Genomic DNA, 21537 nt, shown 5'->3' with positions numbered 1-21537 from the left:
AAGATGCACATGCTCACAACACGGGTTAGTAGCATTTGCATTATCAACTAAAACCATATGACGAAATGTGGCTTTCTCCTTGGTTAGCTTCACTTGCAGTTGATCATGAGACTCTTTGAGGCTAGAATGAGCACTCTTCAAGGCCTTGTGAGCCTTATCAAGTAGATCAAACTCCTCCTTGAGTCTAGCATGGTCAACCCCAAGTTTGGCCTTCTCGGAATTGAGCACACGAGAGACAACAAGAGCATGATCAAGATATTTCTTTAATTTAGCATGATCATCGTTGTGTGATGTTGGGGGACGCACTAATTTCAAAAAAATTCCTACGCACACGCAAGATCATGGTGATGCATAGCAACGAGAGGGGAGAGTATCGTCTATGTACCCTCGTAGATCGTAAGCGGAAGCGTTATGACAACACGGTTGATGTAGTCATACGTCTTCACGATCGACCGAACTAGTACCGAAGATACGACACCTCCGCGATCTACACACGTTCGGCTCGGTGACGTCCTGCGAACTCGATCCAGTAGAGCTTTGAGGGACAGCTTCATCAGCACGACAGCATGATGACGGTGATGATGTTGCTACCGGAACAGGGCTTCGCCTAAGCACCACTACGATATTACTGAGGTGGGTTATGGTGGAGGGGGGCACCGCACATGGCTAAAGATCAATGATCAACTTGGGTGTCTATGGGGTGCCCCCTCCCGTATATAAAGGAGTGGAGGAGGGGAGGGGCCGACCCTCTCTATGGCGCGCCCTAGGGGAGTCCTACTCTCACCGGGAGTAGGATTCCCCCCTTCCATGTAGTAGGAGTAGGAGAGAAGGAAGGGGAGGAGAGGAGAAAGGAAAGGGGGGCCACCCCCCTCCCAATTCGGATTGGGCTAGGGGGGCACGCCTCCCACCTTTTCCTTCCCTCTCCTCTTTTCCACTAAGGCCCAATAAGGCCCATATACTCCCCGGGGGGTTCCGGTAACCTCCCGGTACTCCGGAAAATGCCGGAACTCATCCAGAACCATTCCAATGTCCAAACATAGGCTTCCAATACATCAATCTTTATGTCTCGACCATTTCGAGACTCCTCATCATGTCCGTGATCAAATCCGGGACTCCGAACTACCTTCGGTACATCAAAACACATAAACTCGTAATACCGATCGTCGTCGAATGTTAAGCGTGCGAACCCTACGGGTTCGAGAACTATGTAGACATGAGCAAGAACCGTTCTTACCTACGCATCAAAAACCACAACGAAGTATAGTGATTGCTTTTTGATCTTCAGAAAGAACCATGTTCATTGAATCCGATTCAACTAAAACTAGAGAAACAGACACCCACTAGCCACCTGTGTGCGAAGCACGTCGGTAGAACCAGTCTCGCGTAAGCGTACGCGTAATGTCGGTCTGGGCTGCTTCATCCAACAATACCGCTGAATCAAGAATCAACTAGTGACGGCAAGCTGTCGGTGTACAAAAAGAGGGGTACACTTTTTGTACCACTATAACTGTGCACGGGCAGTCTGAGCCACGTGCACCACCACACCAAGCAAGGCAAGGGAGGTGAGCCAGGGTAAGACCGAAGCTCAAGAGAACTAGAACGACGCCAAGGCCAAGTTCAGGAAGAGCAAAGGGGACGAAGCGGACACCCCCGGCGAGATCCTTGCCGGGAGACAGTTCCAGCAGCCCCGGCAAGACCCTTGCCGCGGTGACTCGTCCCGCGCCTACGGAGCAAATCACCCTTCAGTCCACTGCCCCCAAAAGGGAAAGGATTCGGGAGACATCCCCGTGGCGGCATGCAGATCTTTGTGAAGACATTCAAGATCAGATACGCACTAAGGAGACGACAACCCTTGGTGGGATCCTAGCCGAGGAAGACCACAAGGCCCCCGGCAAGCACCTTGCCGGGGATGACAGCAGGTGCCTCGGCAAGACCCTTGCCGGGGCCCCGGCAAGGCCCTTGCCGAGGACACCCGCAGGGCCACCATCAGGCCCACGCCGACTAAACCTCCACCACCGCATGCATGCAGCTGCCGACCCAACCAGCTGGGCAGGCACCTGCGTGGCGGCATGCAAATCTTCGTGAAGACCCACCACTGCGCCACCTCAGCTGCCTGCCTACCTACATGGCATCGCAGGCGTCGCTGGCCAGGGCGCGTGTCGACACAAGAAGGAGCGGCGACGGACGAGACAGGTTTCTCCCCCGTCCCCGATAAAGCAAGGACACCTAGGCAAGACGCATTAAATGCGCCTTATCATGTAATGCGAGGGATAACCTCGCATCACTATACCCTTTCCACCTCCTGTGTGCCACTGTGGCAACCCCTTTTTCTATAAAAGGAGGCCCGAGGCGACCAGGAGAAGGATTTGGCTTTTTGGAGCTCCTCACGCCCCATAGCTACCTCAAGAACACAGATATACAATCCACCAAAGCAGGAGGAGGGTTTTACGCATCCTCGCGGCCCGAACCTGGATAAACGAACCGTGTGCTATTTGTTTGATCCGCTCTTCTCACGACCCCGCGCCTGCTAACCACAGTAGGGATTCTTGTGATCCCATAGGTGTCGTTCCCACCGACACAAGCAATATGTATATACCCATGCCCACAACTCCTTTTTGTTCTACTCGTGCATATAACATCTACGCATAAACCTGGCTCGGATGCCACTGTCGGGGAATGCAGTAATTTCAAAAAAAAAAACCTACGCACACGCAAGATCATGGTAATGCATAGCAACGAGAGGGGAGAGTATCGTCTACGTACCCTTGTAGTCCGTAAGCGGAAGCGTTATGACAACGCGGTTGATGTAGTCGTATGTCTTCACGATCGACCGATCTAGTACCGAAGATACGACACCTCTGTGATCTGCACACATTCGGCTCGGTGACGTCCCGCAAACTCACGATCTAGTAGAGCTTCGAGGGAGAGCTTTGTCAGCACGACGGCGTGATGACGGTGATGATGTTGCTACCGGAACAGGGCTTCGCCTAAGCACCGCTACGATATTACCGAGGTGGATTATGGTGGAGAGGGGCACCGCACACGGCTAAAGATCAATGATCAACTTGTGTGTCTATGGGTGCCCCCTCCCCCATATATAAAGGAGTGGAGGAGGGGAGGGGCCAGCCCTCTCTATGGCGCGCTCTAGGGGAGTCCTACTCCCACCGGGAGTAGGATCCCCCCTTCCATGTTGTAGGAGTAGGAGAGAAGGAAGGGGAGGAGAGGAGAAACGAAGGGGGGGCGGCCCCCTCCTAATTCGGATTGGGCTAGGGGGCGCGCCTCCCATCTTTTCCTTCCCTCTCCTCTTTTCCACTAAGGCCCAATAAGGCCCATATACTCCCCGGGGGGTTCCGGTAACCTCCAGGTACTCCGGAAAATGCCCGAACTCATCCAGAACCATTCTGATGTCCAAACATGGTCTTCCAATATATCGATCTTTATGTCTCTACCATTTCGGGACTCCTCATCATGTGTGTGATCAAATCCGGGACTCTGAACGATAATCGGAGTGACAAATCCTAATCTTGATTCATGCCAACTCAACAAACACCACCGGAGACACCTGTAGAGCACCTTTATAATCACCCAGTTACGTTGTGATGTTTGGTAGAACACAAAGTGTTCCTCGGGTATTTGGGATTTGCATGATCTCACAGTCATAGGAACATGTATAGTTATGGAGAAAGCAATAGCAACAAACTGAACGATCATCGTGCTAAGCTGACGAATGGGTCAAGTCAATCACATCATTCTCCAATGATGTGATCCCGTTAATCAAATGACAACTCATGTCTATGGTTAGGAAACATAACCATCATTGATTCAACGAGCTAGTCAAGTAGAGGCAAACTAGTGACACTCTGTTTGTTTATATATTCACACATGTACTAAGTTTCCGGTTAATACAATTCTAGCATGAATAATAAACATTTATCATAATATAAATAACAACTTTATTATTGCCTCTAGGGCATATTTCCTTCATGTGACTCCTCAAGAGCCAAACGATGACCACACTCTTCCTCAAGTGCATCAGAGAGATCTGATATCTCATCGGCATAGTCACGACTATGCCCTTCCATCTTAGATATGGTTTCTTCGTGAGCCTCGATCATGTAATTGGCTTCACCAAGTTGTTCCAAGAGAGCAACAAAGTGCTTCTTGGATTTACCCTTGAGCTTACTCATGAAAGACTCAAACTCATTCTCCTCCTCCTTCATCCCCTCACTTTCATCAATGCAATCCGTCAAGGAAGGATTAGTAGTGATGGTAGTTTTGATGTTGGAGGTTACCTTGGGCTTTAGCCATGATGCACTTGGAGGTGATGTTCTCGTCGGGTGAATCGAAGAGGGACACCCGTGGAGTTGTTGCAATGGCAACGGAAGCCACGGCAACCGTCTCACCATCTTCATCATCACCATCCTCATTGTACTCTTCTTGTGCCGCCAACCCCTTGGGAGGAGTCTTCTTGGTGAAGTTGTTCTTGTTGGGGAAGGACTTGGCCTTGTCTTTTCGAATAAGCTTGCCACCATTGTCTTCCCTCTTCTCGTACGGGCAATCCACAACAAAGTGACTCACATTGCCACAATTATAGCACGTCCTCACACGTTGCTTGCCCTTGGCGCCACTTGAGTTGTTCTTGTTGAAGTTGGGCCTTGTGTTCTTCTTGTTGCCCCAAAATTGCCGTGAAGCAAGAGCCATGTGCTCATGATAGGCATATTTGGTGTCTTCGGGGCAACTCTCCTCTTCTTCCTCTTCATCCTCTTCTTCCACACTAGCCTTGGCCTTCAAAGCAAGGCAGGGCTTCTTTGATCATTGAGAACGCAACACCGCATTGTCGGCGGTCTTTTCCAAGATCCTCATTGCAATAAACTCATCCAACACTTCACTTGAGGACAAGGCGTGAAAGTCCAGCCTTTGACGAAGATGGAGGACATGGCCTTATGGTAAGGCATCATGGCCTCGAGAAACTTGCACTTGATCCAATTGTCATCAGTATCCTTGCTCCCATGATCTCGGAGTGAGACTGCGAGAGTAGTCAATCTTCGGTAAAGCTCTCGAGGTTCTTCATCTTCAATCATTGCAAACTCATCTGTGTCATCTTGCACCACTTCAAAGTTTGAGCGCTGAATGCTTGCGCTTCCCTTGTATATGGAAACAACATGTTCCCATGTGACGCCCCAAGACCGGAGCTTCAGATGCCTTCCAGGGTTTCCGGGTTTTCGTTGTGTGAGTTGTTGGTTGTTTGCATTCATCTTTGCATCATGTGCATTGCATCATGTCATAATTCTTTTGCAACTCAACTAAATAAATCGTATGGATCTTCGGTCCATTTAAATTGAGGGAATTCTCATGGTGAGTTCTCTTTATAACATACCGTCCCATTATAATTAGGGAGCTATAATAAATATTCCATTCTTTTGGAGTTCACCATAACACACTTGCATTTTCCCCATGTCTTTCCTAGTTCAAGCTTGACTTCAAAATCTTGCCAAAATTATCTTCCCATTTACCGAGGTTCCTCCAAAAAGACCAAACATTTTTGAACCTTCCCAAACCTCACTTGCTATTCAAATCATTTGAATTTAAATCAAATGAGTATGAATTTAATCTTTCAATCTTGGCCATTTCTATTTTTTCGCGGTATGAGCACATTTTTGTGAATCCGGGGAAATTATTCCCATGCGCAACTCCTTCCCTAACCCTCTCTTTCTTCTCCTCTCTCTAATTTTCATTTCTGTTAAAGTAAATAAGATTTTTAAGAGAGAGAGAGAGAGAGAGAGAGAGAGAGAGAGAGAGCAGTGCCCCTTGGGCCTCACTGTTCAGCCCAGCAGCCTGAGACTCTCTTCCTGCGGCCTGACCAAAAAGGCCTAAGGCCCAGCCGGCGTCCTGCTCTAACCTAGGCGCAGCGAACCCTCTCCCTCGATCCCCTCCTCCTTGTCTCCCCGCTTGCGCCACCAGGAGAGCCGAGCGCTCGATCCCCCTATCTCTCCTGCTTGTCCCGATCCCCCTCGCTCTTCCTTCCCTCGTCTCCCTTTCCTCCCTTCCACTTCGAGCCAGGGGAGGAACCTCCCGCGCCCACTCCCCTCTAGGACCCCGACGCGACCGAGCCTCACACCCCGGCGCCCCTGCAGCTTCTCCTCCTCTGCCAGGCGCCGCAGGCCGCCGCCCTGCACCCTCGTGCCCCAAGCTCCGCACGCTGCCTTGCTGCGCAGGAGCTCTGCCGCAGCCGCCAACCTCCCGCGCCCTGTCCTCGCTGGGATCCGCCAGGGAGCCGCTTGAACTCTCGTGCGCCGCTGCTCCTTCTTTGATTCGGCGAGGTCCAGCCGTCCCAAGCACGTCGCCCGCCCGACCTCTTTTCCCTGCTCCTCCTCGTGCGCCCGAGGTCCATGGCACCTCCAACCTCCAGAAGCTTCGCCTCCCTTGCTCCACGCTAAGGGCGAGGGTAGCCATTCCGTCCTGCTGTTGCTCTTCCCGTGTCACGCCGCCGTCGACTCCTGTTGCCGCGAGATCACTGCCTCGCTACCCTCATGCGCCTCCGCCTCTTTTGCCTCCGTTTGGGGCTGTTTCATTTTGGGCATCATGGAAAAGTCCTCTCCGAAAGTGCATGAGTTTACAGTGTCGCGTCCAGTACCTCAACCGGCGTCTCCGGAATCGCCAAGGCCTGCAAGTCCACCAAGACCTCGACCACGGTACATGTGTACGACTACTACATGAACGAGCATCACGACGACCCTCGAAGAGTTCAGATTCGTCAAGTTCATCTACGTGCGTGTACGACTACATATTCGGGATTCGTCTAGTACCTCTACGGGAGACCCGAACGTCTACAACGGTGCACGACGCCCGGAGTCCTCGGATCCATCAAGTTTGACTACTTTCGTGTGTACCACTACCGTCGCCCCGAAGACGTTGAAGTCATCAAGTACCTCTCCGAATGAACGTGAACGACTACCGTCGCAAGAACGGGACCGGAAAGTCCGAAGACCCCAAGTACCACGACACCAATGACATGAACACCTACGGAGTGTGAACATCTACGCAGCGAGAACGACTACTTCCACTACCGTCGTCGCGAGAACGCCTACTTCCCTCTATGAACTTGATCCGATCCGATAATGCATGCGTCAAAAGGTATAACGCCAAGACGATGCCCGTGAACAAATAAATGCATGTTGTATGAGATGCACCCTTGTTCGCCTCGAGTCCGAACTATCGGTGCACGTTGCCCCTCTTTTGCCTTGCCATCGACATGTGGGAACTCGGTATCCGAGATCACCCCACCATCCTTGCATGACACGCTCCCACCACCCTTCCTTTGCACCGGTATCTCCGTGAGCTACTAGAACTGATATGTTGCCGTGGCACCATTTTCAGATTCGTCACCGTGGCAACCTTTCTTTCCACCATGGTGACAAATGCTTCATAATGCTCTTGTCAACTTTTAATAAAAATTGCATAAACTTGTTCATGTCATCTGCATCATGATAACAACAACTAAAATGTTTAAATTGTTATTGCATTAAATTGATAAATGCATATGGGGATTACCGGATTTGTTGTTTGTTATATCCGGCCCCATTTAAATTGGTTAGATGGTATAGTTTTTGTTATGCTTCACCTCTTACCATGTTAAGAACATTTAATATTGTTGGGTACCTAACCGAGAGAGAACTAAATAATTGATGTGGTGTTCCGTCAATATGCAACTTGTTTCATATTGAGCTCCACTTAATTTGTAGTATTGTTTGTGCACTTTGCCATGCCATGCTTCATTAAACCGGACATGAATCATACTTGATTGTGCATCATGCCATGATTATGTGGTGGTTGTTTACTATGTTGTTTGCTTCTTTCCGGTGTTGCTTCTTCGAGATAGTTTCGATAAAGTCGTGTTTGTGAGTATCCGTTCGACTTTGTCCGTTTGTCTTCTTCATGGACTCGTTCTTCTTCCTTGCGGGATCTCAGGCAAGATGACCATACCCTCGAAATCACTTCTATCTTTGCTTGCTAGATGGTCGCTCTTTTGTTATGCCTATGCTGCGATACCTACCACTTGCTATATCATGCCTCCCATATTGTTAAACCAAGCCTCTAACCCACCTTGTCCTAGCAAACCGTTGTTTGGCTATGTTACCGCTTTGCTCAGCCCCTCTTATAGCTTTGTTAGTTGCAGGTGAAGATTGGAGTTTGTTCCTTGTTGGAACATGGATATTTTGTTGGGATATCACAATATCTCTTATTTAATTAATGCATCTATATACTTGGTAAAGGGTGGAAGGCTCGGCCTTATGCCTGGTGTTTTGTTCCACTCTTGCCGCCCTAGTTTCCGTCATATCGGTGTTATGTTCCCGGATTTTGCGTTCCTTACACGGCCGGGTTATAATGAGAACCCCTTGACAGTTCGCTTTGAATAAAACTCCTCCAGCAAGGCCCAACCTTGGTTTTACCATTTGCCTCACCACCACCTACTTTTCCCTTGGGAGTCACGCTCCCGAGGGTCATCTTTATTTTAACCCCCCTGGGCTAGTGCTCCTTTGGGTGTTGGTCCAACCTGTCAGCCGCCGGTGGTCACCAGGGGCAACTCTGGGTTGGCCTACCGGAAGTTTGGACAATCTGACTGTGCCGTGAGAACGAGATATGTGCAGCTCCTATCGGGATTTGTCGGCACATTCGGGCGGCTTTGCTGGACTTGTTTTACCATTGTCGAGGATGTCTTGTAACCGGGATGCCGAGTCTGATCGGATTGTCTTGGGAGAAGGAATATCCTTCGTTGACCGTGAGAGCTTGTGATGGGCTAAGTTGGGACACCCCTGCAGGGATTGAACTTTCGAAAGCCGTGCCCGCGGTTATGGGCAGATGGGAATTTGTTAATGTCCGGTTGTAGAAAACCTGAAACTTAATTAAAATGCATCGACTGCGTGTGTTACCGTGATGGTCTCTTCTCGGCGGATTCCGGGAAGTGAACACGGTGTTGGAGTAATGCTTGACGTAGGTTGTTCTAGGATCACTTCTTGATCATAGTTGTTCGACCGTGCTTTTGCCTTCTCTTCTCGCTCTCATTTGCGTATGTTAGCCACCAAATATGCTAGTCGCTTGCTGCAGCTCCATCTCATATCGTTTTACCTACCCATAAGCTTAAATGGTCTTGATTGCGAGGGTGTGAGATTGCTGAGTCCTCGTGACTCACAGATACTTCCAAAACCAGTTTGCAGGTGCCGATGATACTGTGCAGGTGACGCAACTGAGCTCAGGTGGAGCTCGATGAAGATCTTGTCCTTTGTGTTGTTTTGTTTCAGTCGATCAGTAGTGGAGCCCAGTTGGGACGATCGAGGATCTGTGTAGTTTTTGGGGTAGTCTTCTTTTATTTTGGGTTCCGCAGTCGGACCTTGTGTGTATCTGGATGATGTAATGCTTTATTCATGTAATTGTGTGAAGTGGCGATTGTAAGCCAACTATGTATCCTTTTTCCCTTATTCATTTACATGGGTTGTTGTGAAGATTACCTCACTTGCGACATTGCTTTCAATGCGGTTATGCCTCTAAGTCGTGCTTCGACTGTTGGGAGATATAGCCGCATCGAGAGCATTACAAGTTGGTATTCAGAGCCTTCCCCGACCTTAGGAGCCCCCTGCTTGATCGAATCGCTGGCGTTGTTGAGTCTATAAAAATGTTTCGAGTCATTTAGGAATTATATATCGGAGAGTTAGGAATTCTTTTTACTCCTCAGTCCCTTCGTCGCTCTAGTGAGGCATCCTGACGTAGAGTTTTGACTCTTCTCTTCTCAAATTTCACTAAAAAAAATTAGGATCACGCGGGTATCTTGGAATCGTTCCGATGGTTTTGTGACGAGAACATTATTCTTGGTGCCTCCTGACATTTAGGGTTTGTGGCAGTGTCCTGGGGAGTTGATCTCCGAGGTGTTGTCGTCACAATTTCATCGTTGCAGTTTTGGAATACCTGAGTTTCGCCGACATCGAAAATCTCTTTTATGCAGTTGTTAGTGAGATAACCTCGACGCCACCCAGTACTGGGGCGGGAGTTCGGGAGTATTTCCATAACTTGTATAGCGGATGCTTTTCGAAGGTTGAGGTAAATGATTTTCGAAGGGTTCTTGGTTATGTGTTGAAGGATGGATACAGCTGGATGTAGGATTTGCTAGCTTTGGGTGAGATATTATGCTTCCCCTGTATCCCCAACACCTGATTGCATAACCGGAAAGATTCGGGAGTTTATAAGTAGGAATTCAAGTAGCTCTTAGGATATCTTTCCGACATATGTATGATATGAAATTGGGGTTTGACGTCTAGTGGTCCGCCTATCCATGGTTGGTTTTACAGTGGTCTCGTTGTGTCTTAAAGAGTCCTTGGCTATGCTGACTTGGGGACGCTTCGTATGTCATGTGCACTGCCTTGTACATGATGGTGTTGTACGATCGAGCCCGTGTAGGCCCCACCACGAAAACTTCGGACGAAATCTCTATCATATGTTCGTTCCGGCTTATTCTGCAAGCCAATCCTTTGTTTTTTTTGAGTTGTGGTATTCGAGTTGCTTCAAAGTCAAGTGTTGATTCCATACCTTTCCTAAACGGTGTTCTCATACTCCGATGTGAATACTAATCATTCCTAATTAATCGAGATTGTCATGTCAATCCTTTCCAACCGGTGTGATGCTCTTCAAGATGATCCTATCATTTTTTCCCAAGATCTATTCTAAGCTCTCTCAACGGTGTTTGTTTCATTCGTCCCAAATTATCTTTATTTTCCCACCCTCCCACCCTTTTCCCTTCAAGGACTCGGATTTCTTAACTCGTTATCCATTTTAGGGATGTGAAGTCTCTTCTGTCTTTTCAATCAATGTTTTATCTGGTGATTCTTAGGAAGATTCTAACGAGTTTCAAGTTCGTCACTCTTCACTCATTTTCTTCTCCGGTGGATTCAATTCAAGCTTTTGGTGTTGATCATATCCTTTCCTCGTTTCAATGCTTTCTCATGCCGGTGCACCTCTTAATCATCCACTTCTCGCCATTCATTTGTTCTGGAGTGCTGAAGATATCTTGAAGATTCATGTTTCCACTCCGCATTCAATCAACTTATTTCGAGGATGTTATCTCATTCAAGCCATTTAATTCAACCGGTGCAATCTCTTTTTTCAAGCAATCGTTCAATGGTGTTTATTTTGAGTGGGCCCATAACCCACATGTCTTTTCCCAGGATCTTACCTGACTCTTCTATTTCTTCCCGGAGTTACTCCCAAATTCTTTTTGAAGTTTGACATAAGAATGATTCATCATCAGTCATATGTATTCCTCCAAGATTTTTCAAATTCTTTTCATCATTGGCTCAACCTCTTCGCTTTTCATTCTCCCGGAGTATCTCAACAAATCTTGATGATGTTTCGCATCGTCATTCTCAACACTTGAAGACCGAAGAAGAGTTCCTCTTAAATTCTTACCCGTTCTTCCAAAGATACGAAGTCTAAGCTTGTTGCCATCCTCTCATAATTGTTTTCGATTGTGAGAATTCTTTTCATCCTTCCGGAGCTATTCAGGAGTCTTTTCAACTTGATTCTCTGAAGGCCATCATTTCGGATTATTCATTCTCAGCTTTCAACTATTGTTCTCCAAATCTTACCGGTGCATCATTCAAATATCCTCTAATCGGTTCATGATCTCTTTGTTCTCATGTATCTATTTTCCCTCAAGTATCTTCGTTCATTTTCCAATTCTTTTCGGTGAATTGTGCCTTTGCTACTTTCATTTTCAATCCTTATGGTGGTTCGTTCAAGATTGCTCTTCCTTCGTTATCATATCAATTCATTCGTTCTTTCCAATCCTACCGGTGGTTCATTCAAGACCTTCTCAAGTTTGATTTATATCTCTCTTAATCTTTTCAGCGAGAATTAGTATGCCAAATCCGTTGTTTGTCATCAATTTAAATGGTGAAGGATGAGCATAATGTAATTCTTATTCTTGTTTCATTGAGTAAATTCAATTCCTTATTCCGGAGGTTCATCGAAAAATTCTTGGTTTCTTTTGCTCATCTTTCTTTTCCAGAGTTCCAAGCTCTCTTAATTATATCGTCGTGAAGATCCATATAATCATCGCGAGGCTTCACCTTGTGTTTTCAACTCCTCTTTCCTTTCGTCTGATCATTCTTTTATTACTGGAGTTCTTCATGGAGGCTCTACATGTTGGTTCATCAAAGAATTAATTCCTTTTCAAAGTGTTAATTGAGATTCTTTTCTCAGGAGTTCAAGCATTCTTCATCTTGCAATCCGAAGTGCAATTCTTTCTTCCATACCATTGGAGGTGGTATTACGTCAGTCTTGATAATTTGAGTTCATGCTTCATGATTCGCATATTGTTAAGAATGAGGTATTTTAAATCCATCAATCTCTTCATTGGAGTTATATTGGGTTATATTTCACCTAAAGCCTTCCCTAAGGATTGTTGCTAATTATGGTGCTTATAAATGACCCTAGTTCTTCATTTATCCTCCCGGTGAAATAAGTTTCTTGTCCCCTTGTTGATATCAATCCAATCTATTGTTTCCGTTAGTGGCACAATTTCACCTCTTAGTTTTGAGATGTTCTCCATAAGTCCACTACAAGCTTATCCTTTTCGTTGTTGTTAATCCAACAACGTCGTTCGACCCTTCTCCTAAGGATGCCTTTTCAAGCTCTTTTGTTATAGAAGTTTGCATTTTCTTCTCCATTCTTTTATTTCAATGATCCATCTTCTATTCTCTCTTCCGGAGGCGTTGTGATGTTGCTCTTTTCTCTCATCATCTCGGATGGTGTTCTTTTCGTGCTTACCCATTTAACCGGAGTGTTGTGCCCCCTTTGCTCAAGTCCTATTCATCCTATCAAGTCTTGCATCTCTTTTCAACCGGAGTGCTATACGAATTTGTTCTTCCTTGTTCATCTTTTCTAACGGAGTGTTTTCAACTTTGTTCATCTCCGTTGTATTCTTTCTTTCAATTTGTTCAACCACTCAAGGTTCTTTGGTTTCACTCGTTTGTCAAAGAAGCAACTTAGTCTTACCTCTTCTCTTTCTCTTCCGTTTTCCCCTCCGGTGCCATTCTAGATCTCGGGACGAGATCCTCTTGTAGTGGTGGAGTGTTGTGATGCCCCAAGACCGGAGCTTCAGATGCCTTCCAGGGTTTCCGGGTTTTCGTTGTGTGAGTTGTTGGTTTTTTGCATTCATCTTTGCATCATGTGCATTGCATCATGTCATAATTCTTTTGCAACTCAACTAAATAAATCGTATGGATCTTTGGTCCATTTAAATTGAGGGAATTCTCATGGTGAGTTCTCTTTATAACATACCCTCCCATTATTATTAGGGAGCTATAATAAATATTCCATTCTTTTGGAGTTCACCATAACACACTTGCATTTTCCCCATGTCTTTCCTAGTTCAAGCTTGACTTCAAAACCTTGCCAAAATTATCTTCCCATTTACCGAGGTTCCTCCAAAAAGACCGAACATTTTTGAACCTTCCCAAACCTCACTTGCTATTCAAATCATTTGAATTTAAATCAAATGAGTTTGAATTTAATCTTTCAATCTTGGCCATTTCTATTTTTTTCGCGGTATGAGCACATTTTTGTGAATCCGGGGAAATTATTCCCATGCGCAACTCCTTCCCTAACCCTCTCTTTCTTCTCCTCTCCCTAATTTTATTTTTTGTTAAAGTAAATAAGATTTTTAAGAGAGAGAGAGAGAGAGATAGCAGCAGTGCCCCTTGGGCCTCACTGTTCAGCCCAGCAGCCTGGGACTCTCTTCCTGCGGCCTGACCAAAAAGGCCCAAGGCCCAGCCGGCGTCCTGCTCTAACCTAGGCGCAGCGAACCCTCTCCCTCGATCCCCTCCTCCTTGTCTCCCCGTTTGCGCCGCCAGGAGAGCCGAGGGCTCGATCCCCCCATCTCTCTTGCTCGTCCCGACCCCCTCGCTCTTCCTTCCCTCGTCTCCCTTTACTCCCTTACACTCCGAGCCAGGGGAGGAACCTCCCGCGCCCAATACTCTCCAGGACCCCGACGCGACCGAGCCTCACACCCCGGCGCCCCTGCAGCTTCTCCTCCTCCGCCAGGCGCCGCATGCCGCCGCCCCGCACCCTCGCGCCCCAAGCTCCGCATGCCGCCTTGCTGCGCAGGAGCTCTGCCGCAGCCGCCAACCTACCGCGCCCTGTCCTCGCTGGGATCCGCCAGGGAGCCACTTGAACTCTCGTGCGCCGCCGCTCCTTCTTTGATTCGGCGAGGTCCAGCCATCCCAAGCACGTCGCCCGCCCGACCTCTTTTCCCTGCTCCTCCTCATGCGCCCGAGGTCCATGGCACCTCCAGCCTCCAGGAGCTTCGCCTACCTTGCTCCACGCTAAGGGCGAGGGTAGCCATTCCGTCCTACTGCTGCTCTTCCCGTGCCGCGCCGCCGTCGACCTCCTATTGCCGCGAGACCACTGCCTCGCTACCCTCGTGCGCCTCCGCCTCTTTTGCCTTCGTTTGGGGCTGTTTCATTTTGGGTTCATGGAAAAGTCCTCTCCGAAAGTGTACGAGTTTACAGTGTCGCGTCCAGTACTTCTACCGGCGTCTCCAGAATCGCCAAGGCCTGCAAATCCACCAAGACCTCGACCACGGTACACGTGTACGACTACTACATGAACGAGCATCACGACGACCCTCGAAGAGTTCGGATTCGTCAAGTTCATCTACGTGCGTGTACGACTACATATCCGGGATTCGTTTAGTACCTCTACGGGAGACCCAAACGTCTACGAACGGTGCACGACGCCCGGAGTCCTCGGATCCATCAAGTTTGACTACTTTCGTGTGTACCACTACCGTTGCCCCGAAGACGTTAGAGTCATCAAGTACCTCTCCGAACGAACGTGAACGACTACCGTCGCAAGAACGGGACCGGAAAGTCCGAAGAACCCAAGTACCCCACGACACCGATGATATGAACACCTACGGAGTGTGAACATCTACGCAGCGAGAACGACTACTTCCACTACCGCCGTCGCAAGAACGCCTACTTCCCTCTATGAACTTGATCTGATCCGATAATGCACGCGTCAAAAGGTATAACCCCGAGACGACGCCCGTGAACGAATAAATGCATGTTGTATGAGATGCACCCTTGTTCGCCTCGAGTCCGAACTATCGGTGCACGTTGCCCCTCTGTTGCCTTGCCACCGACATGTGGGAACTCGGTATCCGAGATCACCCCACCATCCTTTCATGACACGCTCCCGCCACCCTTCCTTTGCACCGGTATCTCCGTGAGCTACTGGAACCGATATGTTGTCGTGGCACCATTTTCAGATTCGTCACCATGGCACCCTTTCTTTCCACCACAGTGACAAATGCTTCATAATGCTCTTGTCAACTTTTAATAAAAAATGCATAAACTTGTTCATGTCATCCGCATCATGATAACAATAACTAAAATGTTTAAATTGTTGTTGCATTAAATTGATAAATGCATATGGGGATTACCGGATTTGTTGTTTGTTATATCCGGCCTCATTTAAATTAGTTAGATGGTATAGTTTTTGTTATGCTTCACCTCTTACCATGTTAAGAACATTTAATATTGTTGGGTACCTAACCGAGAGAGAACTAAATAATTGATGTGGTGTTCCGTCAATATGCAACTTGTTGCATATTGAGCTCCACTTAATTTGTAGTATTGTTTGTGCACTTTGCCATGCCATGCTTCATTAAACCGGACATGCATCATACTTGATTGTGCATCATGCCATGATTATGTGGTGGTTGTTTACTATGTTGTTGCTTCTTTCCGGTGTTGCTTCTTCAGGATAGTTTTGATAACGTCGCGTTTGTGAGGATCCGTTCGACTTCGTCCGTTTGTCTTCTTCATGGACTCGTTCTTCTTCCTTGCGGGATCTCAGGCAAGATGACCATACCCTCGAAATCACTTCTATCTTTGCTTGCTAGATGGTCGCTCTTTTGCTATGCCTATGTTGCGATACCTACCACTTGCTATATCATGCCTCCCATATTGTTAAACCAAGCCTCTAACCCACCTTGTCCTAGCAAACCGTTGTTTGGCTATGTTACCGCTTTGCTCAGCCCCTCTTATAGCGTTGTTAGTTGCAGGTGAAGATTGGAGTTTGTTCCTTGTTGGAACATGGATATTTTGTTGGGATATCACAATATCTCTTATTTAATTAATGCATTCATATACTTGGTAAAGGGTGGAAGGCTTGGCCTTATGCCTGGTGTTTTGTTCCACTCTCGCCGCCCTAGTTTCTGTCATATCGGTGTTATGTTCCCGGATTTTGCGTTCCTTACATGGTCTGGTTATAATGGGAACCCCTTGGCAGTTCGCTTTGAATAAAACTCCTCCAGCAAGGCCCAACCTTGGTTTTACCATTTGCCTCACCACCACCTACTTTTCCCTTGGGAGTCGCGCTCCCGAGGGTCATCTTTATTTTAACCCCCCCGGGCCAGTGCTCCTCTGAGTGTTGATCCAACCTGTCAGCCGCCGGTGGTCACCAGGGGCAACTCTGGGTTGGCCTACCGGAAGTTTGGACAATTTGAGTGTGCCCTGAGAACGAGATATGTGCAACTCCTATCGGGATTTGTCGGCACATTCAGGCGGCTTTGCTGGACTTGTTTTACCATTGTCGAGGATGTCTTGTAACCGGGATGCCGAGTCTGATCGGATTGTCTTGGGAGAAGGAATATTCTTCGTTGACCGTGAGAGCTTGTGATGGTCTAAGTTGGGACACCCCTGCAGGGATTGAACTTTCGAAAGTCGTGCCCGTGGTTATGGGCAGATGGGAATTTGTTAATGTCCGGTTGTAGAAAACCTGAAACTTAATTAAAATGCATCAACCGCGTGTGTTACCGTGATGGTCTATTCTCGGCGGAGTCCGAGAAGTGAACACGGTGTTGGAGTAATGCTTGACATAGGTTGTTCTAGGATCACTTCTTGATCATAGTTGTTCGACCGTGCTTTTGCCTTCTCTTCTCGCTCTCATTTGCGTATGTTAGCCACCAAATATGCTAGTCGCTTGCTGCAGCTCCACCTCATATCCTTTTACCTACCCATAAGCTTAAATAGTCTTGATCGCGAGGGTGTGAGATTGTTGAGTCCCCGTGACTCACAGATACTTCCAAAACCAGTTTGCAGGTGCCGATGATACCGTGCAGGTGACGCAACTGAGCTCGGGAGGAGCTCGATGAAGATCTTGTCCTTTGTGTTGTTTTGTTTCAGTCGATCAGTAGTGGAGCCCAGTTGGGACGATCGGGGATCTGTGTAGCTTTTGGGGTAGTCTTCTTTTATTTTGGGTTCCGTAGTCAGACCTTGTGTGTATCTGGATGATGTAATGCTTTATTCATGTAATTGTGTGAAGTGGTGATTGTAAGCCAACTATGTATCCTTTTCCCCTTATTAATTTACATGGGTTGTTGTGAAGATTACCTCATTTGCGACATTGCTTTCAATGCGGTTATGCCTCTAAGTCGTGCTTCGACACGTGGGAGATATAGCCGCATTGAGAGCGTTACATCCCATGCTTCCTTAGCCACGGTGAAAGGTCGGAGGTGCGCAATATCTTCGGGGGGAATGGCTTCTTGGAGAATGAAGAGAGCGGACTCACTGAATTGATGATCCGCGGCTTCTTAGGAGTGAAGTTGCTTGGGTCGTGCGGGTAGAAACCTTGCTCAGTAATTCTCCAAAGATTATTAGAACTATGATTCAAATGATGTTTAAAGCGATACACCCAAGAGGTAAAATCCTCATTTTTCACAAGCTTAGGAGGAGGACCAACATGATTCATATACGTGGAGGGAACCGGTCCTCCACATGTAAGAGGTGGTTAACATGGGCAGAGATGCCACTCCCATTTCTACCACTAGGCAAAGGAACTTGATCACTACTAGCTTCCTCCTTTTTGGAGTTAGCATCCGCCACCTTGTTAGTGGGATCAACCACTTTCAACGGTGTGGTGGATAATTTAAGGCCTTCAAGAAACTCCTTAAACACGCCTTTAACCTCGGTTGTCATGGAGGTTTTCAATGTGTCCATAGCCGCATGGAACTCCTCACGAGAGACTGAGGATCCCTCATCGACTGCAGACAAGGGAGGACTCGCATCGGAGTGCTCCTCCACCCCGTCTGTGGTGCCAACCATACTCTTCGGACGACAAAGTCCTTAATAAAGAGACGAGGCTCTATTACCAATTGAAAGGATTGATATGGTTGACTAGAGGGGGGGGGGTGAATAGGCAACTAACATTTTTTAGCTTTCCTTGACCAAATTAAACTTAGCATCAAAATAGATTGTCTAGATGTGCAACTAGGTGAGCAACCTATATGATGCAATAACAAGCACACAAGCAAGCAAGGGACAACACAATAAAAGCTTGCGCAAGTAAAGATAAGAGATAACCAAGAGTGGAGCCGGTGGAGACGAGGATGTGTTACCGAAGTTCCTTCCCTTTGAGAGGAAGTACGCCTCTGTTGGAGCGGTGTGGAGGCACAATGCTCCCCAAGAAGCCACTAGGGCCACCGTATTCTCCGGACGCCCTCACACAATGCGAGATATCGTGAATCCACTATTGGTGCCCTTGAAGGCAGTGACCGAACCTTTACAAACAAAGTTGGGGCTATCTCCACAACTTAATTGGAGGCTCCCAACGACACCATGAAGCTTCACCACAATGGAATATGGCTCCGCGGTGACCTCAACCTTCTAGGGTGCTCAAACACCCAAGAGTAACAAGATCGCAAGGGATCAGTGAGGGGAATCAAATTTCTCTTGATGGGAGTGTAGATCGGGGCCTTCTCAACCAATCCCTAGAAAATCAACAAGTTTGATTGGCTAGGGAGAGAGATCAGGCGAAAATGAAGCTCTAAGCAACAACGAAGCTTGGGGAGGGAAGAGGTGATCTTCTTGGGGAAGAAGACCCCCTTTATATAGTGGGGGAAAAGATCCAACCGTTATCCCCTCACTCAGCCCGTGTAGCACGGTACTATTGCACACAGCCGTGGTACTACCGCAGACGGTTGCGGTACTACCGCTTGTGTGGTAGTGACCAGACGAGGGCCTATTGCACAGGGCAACAAGCGGTAGAACCGCCGGAGCGGTACTACCGCGCGCCCCTACGATACTACTGTAAGGCAGGGCTCAACTGGCGCTGGAAATGCACGGAAGAAATAAATTACTTCCGTAACTACTTTCGCTGAGGTTGGAGTTGTGCAAAAATCCGGCACGGTACTACCGCTCACAGGGAGCGGTACTACCGCGGAGGGGCGGAAGTAAAAAGTTACATCCGCGCTTACTTCTGCATGCGTCAGCGTCAGGGCTGAAGGCAGTGGTACTACCGCTCGTCAAGAGCGGTACTACCGCTCGCTTGAGAGGTACTACCGCATGCCCCTGCGGTACTACTACTCCCTTGAGCAGTACTACTGCACGCCACAGAGGCTTTAGCATTTGGCAACCTTCAATCGCAGAGACATGGATAAATGGATGGTGCTCCATCGAAGCGAAGGGAAGGTGGTGCAAAGGAACAGATGTGTATGTGTTGATTCCACCCTAATCTTTTCGAAGCGGACCCCTCCTTACTAGTACGGATTTCCTACGACTCAAATCCACCAAAAAGAAACGTAGAGAACCGTCGTCTTCGATAGGCTCCGAGAGGCACCAAATCGTGTTGTGCCTAGACATGAGATATCTGAAATGCTCAACACACACGATTAGTCCGCAAACAATGTCATCAATCAGCAAAACCACTTAGGAAGAAATATGCCCTTACACCATCTCTTAATTAAAAATGCCATCTCTTAATGCAAAAATGCCATCTCTTAAACAAAATTGTCATCTCTTAATATAAAAATACCATCTATTAAAATATAAAAGGTCATCTCTTTGTTTTTTAACACAAAATGCCATCTCTTAATAAACTCCCAAGCTATTGTTTTTCTAGAAAATGCCATCATGACTAAAAAAGTGGGCAAAAAGGGAGGTCCTAGGATTCAATTCAGGGTCCTCCATATGCAAAGACCACGCCACTAGCCAGTGGGGGTGGGCAAGTTATTTGAAAAAAGGAACATTCGTTGGGTTTTATTCCCGCGGTGAATCCTCTATAACACTAAGCTCCTTAGGTTCAAAGAGCCCACATTCAACCGAGGTCTTCAATTAGAATTGTGTCACTGATTTTGACCGGATCAATAATTTCGTGAAGCTCTCTCATTCAATCATCTTATACTACACATTATGCTTTCTAATTTTTAAGGCCTCACAATTAATTGGGGTATTCAATTTAGAATTGTGTTATCCGATTTTGACCGGGTCTACATTTTCTCAAGCTTTCTCATTCAATTCTTTTAATTCATTATGTTTCCTTTTAAAGCTATTTCAATTGAGGTATTCAATTTTGGATTTGGTTTACGATTTTAACCAGGCCAACAATTTTGCAAATCAACCAGCAGCAATTGGCTTATAAAAACATATCAATCCCATGCACCTCACCACCTATAAAAAGAAGTGTCACCATGTGATATCGTAGCACCAATATAGTATATGCAACCACCAGCACTGAAATTTCTCCACATAAATATAGATTGGTTAGTGGAGAACACAGAATCACATCATGAAAGGCCCACCAAATCAATGCATTATAAAAAAAAAATAAAACACACTATCATCTTCCCCACACGCCAGACTAAATATTTTCTCAGTTCCAAAATATAAAGGGTATTAGTTTTTCTAGGAAGTCAAAATTTTCAACTTAGAGCAAGTTCAAAGCAAAAATATCGACATCCGCAATATTAAACAAAAAAAAATTAAAATTCATTTCATGATGAATCTAAAAATACCAATATGATATTATGAATTTTGATATATTTCTCTACAAATTTGATGAAACTTAAAAGATTTATCTTTTCAAAAAAATAATATACCTTATTGTGAAAGAGAGTGATTTTTTAAAAGAAAGTCACAACGGCGCAGCAAAGCGCGTTCAACCCTTCTAGTTAGTTTGAAATCTGACGTGGCACCGACCCTGCGTCAAGATTCGTGCAACGGTGGAAAGGGGTCGCTAGACCCTTCTCCTAGCTGATGGTCGGCAGTTAACCTTCCTAACAAAAGGGATTTACCGTTACTCAAAAAAAGAGAGAAGGGATTTACCACTTTCTTTTTTTGAGGGTAGGGATTTACCACTTTCAGACAGCGTGACCCAAGCGGTTTATAGGTGACACGGCAACGGGCCCGACGTGTCACGATAACCGCGCGCTGTTTCGAACCGCCATATAGCCCAAAGTCACAAATTGTCAATGTGCAAAGGAGAGCCAGAATATATAAATAAATACAGAAAGGAAGACGAGAGGAAGAAACAAAATCTCGCCCCCTCAGGCTCCAGCTCGTCTCTCGCATTTCCCGCTTTGCTTCCACCTCTTTCCCCGCCTCGCCTGCCTCTTCGCCGCCTCTCCCATTCTCTCCTAGGTTTAGGGTTTCCCCGGCGGCGACTGGAGCCAAGGCTGTAAGCCTGTTACACGTCGTGACTGGTGAG

The 21537-nt window shown here is 47.0% G+C and overlaps 1 protein-coding gene across 3 annotated transcripts in view; it reads left to right on the top strand.

The window, feature by feature from the left end:
- The first annotated feature begins 21356 nt into the window (after positions 1-21356).
- LOC119268137 (YTH domain-containing protein ECT1-like) overlaps positions 21357-21537 on the top strand; it is a 5379-nt gene continuing 5198 nt past the window's right edge. For 2 of the 3 annotated variants that reach the window (XM_037549664.1, XM_037549662.1), the window contains exon 1: positions 21358-21532. The gene's annotated coding sequence lies outside the window, so the exon portion shown is untranslated. Of the gene's footprint in view, positions 21533-21537 lie in introns of all 3 variants that reach the window. The other variant, XM_037549663.1, reaches the window with a different exon arrangement.

This window comes from Triticum dicoccoides, chromosome 3A, assembly GCF_002162155.2.
Source record: "Triticum dicoccoides isolate Atlit2015 ecotype Zavitan chromosome 3A, WEW_v2.0, whole genome shotgun sequence".
Taxonomy (NCBI): Eukaryota; Viridiplantae; Streptophyta; class Magnoliopsida; order Poales; family Poaceae; genus Triticum; species Triticum dicoccoides.
Note: the sequence above shows the minus strand (reverse complement) of the source record. Positions and strands in the feature narration are given on the sequence as shown.